Raw genomic sequence first — 6,000 nt, 5'->3', positions numbered from 1 at the left:
TATATATATATATACACATACATACATACTAGAGGCCCGATGCACAAAATTCGTGCAAGAGTAGGCCTTCGCAGCCCCAGCTTCATCCAGAAGGTCGTCTGGAAGGTTGTCCAGGCGGTCGTTCCGCTGTACAGCCATTCAGTCGATTTGCATATTACACTTGTATTATTATAGATATTCTTATTTTCCTCTTTATTACAGGAAGATTTTGTAAAAATATTTTCAGAGAGAAAATATAAACACAGAAATTAAAATGGGAGAAAACCAATGTTCCCTTCAACCATGCCACTTTGGAAACTGAAATTCAGCAGGTTAAAGAATGCAGCCAAGATCAGCTATGGGACGATAGAGCCAGCATCAGAAACCCTCCTTTGAACAAATAGTGCAGTGTTCTCTCCCCTTGTCTGTTTCTGATTATATCCTTCCAGTTGTTATCAACTGATTAACAGCATCATTTTACGAAATAAGAGTCTATTAGTTATGATAAAATAATATTGAAATGAAAAATCCTTTTCCCCTGAAGTCAATGTAAACAACATCTAGATTTTTTTCCCTAAACTTTCCCTTCAGCATCAACCAGAACTGTAAAAATACTCAGAAGACTGAAAGATTATTTCTTATCCCAGAGGCTACTAATATTTCCAGGTGTTTTTACTACATGGGAGGAAAAAATGCCTTCTGGTCCTGCACTAATGTCTGGAAAAGATGTTAACTAAACACCTTTTTATTCCACAGCTCAGGCCCAGCTGAAAAGTTCTTTTTCTTGGAAATTTAAACTTATTTTTATTGCTGCCTGGGAATATTTAGTCTTCCTGAAAGCTTTGGTGTACATTTGACTATTTGAAAACCTGGAAGCCTCCTTTTAACTGAAAATATTATCCAAGTGGGTTTTAAGTGAAATTAAGATTTTTAAAAATTTAAACTTGACTCTGGGTGACTGAACAATTAGTATACATCACATATATGGAGAGTTTTATAGGAGCTGCTAATTATCTGACTCTGGATTAGCTTTCTTGTTTTTTTTCTTTTTTTTCATGAAAAATATAATTTTCTTGCTGATTTTTATACTTTAGTTGCCTAAATTCATTTAATAACAGGGTGTAAATTCTTTCCTTCCATTTTACCTGAAATACTGTCCTTTATTTCAAATTGTTGAATTTTATCAAAGTGTATCAAACTTTTAAAAGTCATTCATTCATTCTTTCATTCATTTATTTATTCATTCAATCAATCATTCTCTAAGCAAATACTTGTTGAGATGCTACTCTGCACCAGGTACTGGAGTTATAGCAAAGTACAAGGAGCAAAGGTCCCTGAGCTCATGGAACTTGCATTTAAATGGGGAATGGTTGATTATACACAGAAGGTAAAATAAACAAAAAACCATAATGTTAGACCCTGGTAAGGGCTGCCAAGAAAATAAAACAGAATTAAGCGTGCTTGGTCAGGGCAGCAGCTTTAGGCAGAAGAAGGAAGAAAGGAAAGAAAAAAAGAGAAAGAAAGGAGGAAGGGAAAAACACAAACACACGTACTCCTAAATAATAGATAAAATAAATAAATAAATTCTATATAATAAAAAGGTAATATGCAAAATGACCATCACGCCCTTGCACAAGATGGCCGCCCCCATGTGGTCAAAAGATAACCATCATAAGATGGCCGGCTGGGGAGGGCAGTTGTGTGCAATCAGGCCAGCAGGGGAGGGCAATTGGGGACAACCAGGCCTGCAGAGAAGGGCAGTTAGGGGCAACCAGGCCAGCAGGGGAGGGCAGTTGGGGGCAATCAGGCCAGCAGGGGAGCAGTTAGGCGTCGATAAAGCTGGCAGGTGAGTGGTTAGGTGGTGATCAGGCTGGCAGGCAGAAGCGGTTAGGGGCAATCAGGCAGGCAGACAGGCAAGTGGTTGGGAGCCAGCAGTCCCGGATTGTGAGAGGGATGTCCATAGAGATCGGTCCTAAACTGGCAGTCGGACATCCCCCTGAGGGGTCCCAGATTGGAGAGGGTGCAGGCTGGGCTGAGGGACAACCCCCCCCCACACCCGAGTGCATGATTTCATGCACCGAGCCTCTAATAAATTAATTAATTAATTAAATAATTTTTAAATACTTCTTGTTTAGCCTCACACTTCACACATCGTGTTGCCTTTTTAACTTTGAGTCTTTCTTGCCTTGTTGATATGAAAGACAATGATGAAGGTGTCCAGCTTTACAATTTCCATAGTGGAGGGGATATAAGGATGTCAATACTATTGCAAGTGGGGAGACTGTCTTGGATATGAATGATCAACTTTAGTGGAGGCTTTTTCTGACATGCAGGGCAATTCCTGGTTAAGGGTGCCGCTGTGAGGCATTAGCAGCCAATACTACCATCAGCTAGGTGATGGGTGCATGGGCCCTGGACAGGGAATCCTGGTGGAACATGCATTATGGAAATAGAGTCCAAACATAAAGTATCTTGTATAAAATTATAGAGGACTTTAGCTTTATGCTATAAACAATGGAAAGCTATTAAAATATTTTTCAATAGGAACGGATATGATGAAATTTGTATTTGATCTCCTATGGAGCAGGGTAAGGATAGATACAAAAGGATGAGAATGAATGTAGCAAGACCAGTCGGTAATCTATAGCCATGGTGTACAAATAAAAGTAAACGTAAAGATGTTGAAGTGGGAGGCTAGATTACTAAGAAGAAGAATCAACATGATTCAGGGATTTACTGAATAATCCAGGCAAACAATAGAGAGGAACTAAAGATAGCTCTCAGAATTATGGCTATAAGAATTAGGTAAAAATGATATAATTAATAAAAATTGGGAATATGAAAAAAAGGATCTGATGTTATTTAGATTAATTTTGTATCTACACGATGTCAGGAGGATACTAAAGTTTACAAATGTCATGTGACAACTGATCCAGAAACCACTGCATCACCCAAATTCTCTGTTATTTAAGTATTACATCATTTCCAATGAATTTATTTATGCCAAAAATATATATTGATATATAATATGTAGGTGTTGGCAGAAAAGGTGTGAAAGCCCAAGTTTTACCTGGTAAACTAAAATTACTGAGACCACTATTGGGACTTTCCATAGGAATCTTATGAACACGATGAAGACATAGGTTGATTGCAGACAAAGCAGGACACTGGTAAGTGGTTGGATTGCCTATTCAGTGTGTGCTGATGAAGGGATTGCCATGAGCTTAATAAAATTCTCACCTAAGTTAGGACCTCAGCCTATTTTTTTCAACTATGTTATCAATAATTTAGATAAAGAAGGAGAAAATGTATTCATCATAATTACTTTTGAAGGATGTGAGAAATATGAAACAGTATCAGATAAAATTGATCAAAGAGAAATAACAACTAGTATTTTGGGGGAAATATACTTGTGAAAGTCCACTAAATGGAGTAATGAGACAGTCAAAAAGTTAATTTGATCATCAGTTTATTAGTAGAAATATAGTATATGAACTGAGTGCTGAAAATGCCAACCTATGAGTTAGACCTAGGCAATAGGATGCTTCCCTCTCCCTTCCCTGTCTTTGGAGTATATGTTGCCCACTGTTCCAACAGGGGGAACAATTTTCAAGGACACAGCTTTGAGAGAGCAATGTGTTGTTGATAATATCTGGATGGTGCATGTGACTGAACCCAATTAAGGCCTCTATATAAACTTTTAAGATTCTGGTGGGAAGGTGTGGAGATCTATTTGTCTTGTGGTGATTACCCAAGAAAAGTCTCAATTCTCTTATTAAACTACGACCTATGCATCTAGAGTGGTCTGACTCTCTCTTTGGTCTCTCATTGCCCTCTATGTACAGGAGCCAGTTTACAGAAAAACAATTCCACACACATTAGACAACCCCTACTTTATGGTCTCAGTTGTGCATGTTATACTTTATAGAAGCATCCATACCAGACAGAGCAAAAACACTAAGAAAATCAGAGTATTGAAGGCTTGAAGTTGTAATACATGAGGAAGTGATGATAAAAAGGAGAATATGTATCTTGGGAAGTGTAGAATTATTTGGATAATATGATGGGACTGGGGTACCTACATGTTATAGCTTAAAATACTTTCAGCAAGGCTATAGCCGGGCTACATGACCTCTTGGAGTAGATCTAAAACCAAGGGGTGAAAACGTTACAGCCACTTTTACAAAGAGTTGTGTTCTTCTGAATGTTTGTTTTCTTGATAAGTCTACCGAATCATTTGGCAGTTGTTATTGCATATTGTCAACAAATATAGTTTTGAATTAGATAACCTTATTTTATTTTATTTTATTTTAATTTTCAATTTATTGATTTTTTTAGAGAGAGAGAGGAAGGGAGAGAGAAAGAATATTCAATTTGTTGTTCCACTTATTTATGCATTCGCTGGTTGGTTCTTGTATGTGCCCTGATGGAGTTCCAACTCACAACTTCGGCATATCAAGATGACACTCTAACCAACTGAGCTAACTGCCCAGGGCAGATTAGATTACCTTTTCACCTTAAAAAAAAAAAATATCCCTTGAATCCTTAGATTCTGTGATTTGTGATCTGAGGAGTCAAAGACTACATTCAAGGACTAAGATGTTTTCGATTCCTTTGAGTTTGGTTTCAGATGCTGGGGGTCCTCCCAGGCTCCCCCCACTGTGCGTCCACTGCTCTGGCTTTTCTTCAGAGCTCTCACAGGTCTTCAGGGTCAATGAGAGACTCGGGGCCTCCCATTCAGCAATGGAGCTCAACAACTGCTCTCACAAGAAGGCGTGTTCTTGAAGTTTCTGCAAACTGGGAGATGGGAGATAGTAGGCATTTAGGACTTTGGCAGAAGAACAAAAATACCAACAAAAAGTTTGCTAAGAGGAGAGAATGTTAAGTTGGTCTTTTTATTTTGACAGATTTTTTGTGGATCCAAGACTTTCTACTGAGTCAGCCATAATAAAACTATTTCAACTTACTGGGAATATTATTTCTGAGTCACAATAATATAATGATCACAACATTTAAATGTTTTCAGTCACTACTACATACTATCTTTACGTCACAGCAGCATACTCTTAATGATAATATTTTGCACACCACACTATGAAAATACCACAAGTTAAAGACATTTCTTTTAATTCATGAAAGAAATGTTTAAACATCAGGTCCCAATTTCACAATGATTCTTTTTTTCCCTCAGAAAATATGCAAACAGTAATTCATGACTCATTTATTAAAAGTCCCATGATTTCAGTGTAAATTCCTAGTGAGGCTTTGGAATCGAGGCTTCCTTTCTACTGTTCCCATATTCTCTGAGTCATCAAGGTTTTTAGACATTGGCAGGAGAGCCTGTTTCTACATCCTCGTAGTGTTACACGTGGCTAGGAAGGAATATAATGGCAGAACTTGAACGGTGAGTGAGTGTAAATACCATGCTTAGACCCAGGCATCGTGGCCCCAGCCCTCAGCCCTGGACTTTGCAAGGCTCCTCCAATTGTGATGTGCAAATAGATTTATCAGGATGTTGTTAAAATACACCTTGGGAGGCCTGGGGTTGGGACCTGAGAACTTGCATTTCTAACAAGTTCCCAAGTGCTGCTGCTGCTGCTGCTGCAAGTTCACAAATCCACTGAAAATTACTGGTTTAATGACTCCCTCTGTCTTTCCTCCAGACACACCCCCTCCCCATAAGGTGAGTCTTTCATGCAATGCAGGGAACCTGCCAAACCAAAGCCTATGTCATTCCTTCTAAAGCAGGACTCCAAGAATTCCCTTCCCAGATCACTCTGTGGCCTATGCACACCTCCCCCCAGTCTATTCACCCCATGGTAGATCCAGCCACCAGCCTGTACATGCCAGGGTCTGAGGGCTGACGAAGGGACATCTCTGTGGAGGAGGCTTAGCTGTGGGCTGGGGTGTGCCCCAGGCAGAGTTCCTCCTGGTGCAGATTGAGGCTGAGGAAGAGAGAGGGAAGGGGTGTGCTCCAGCAGGCCAATCTTGGAATGGTCTTATATCTGTTTATATAACTGA

The sequence above is a fragment of the Myotis yumanensis genome, unplaced genomic scaffold (genome assembly GCF_028538775.1).
Source record: "Myotis yumanensis isolate MYYU_CA2020_CCGP unplaced genomic scaffold, mMyoYum1.0.hap1 SCAF_3, whole genome shotgun sequence".
In the NCBI taxonomy this organism is placed as follows: domain Eukaryota; kingdom Metazoa; phylum Chordata; class Mammalia; order Chiroptera; family Vespertilionidae; genus Myotis; species Myotis yumanensis.
This window is presented reverse-complemented; position numbering follows the sequence as displayed.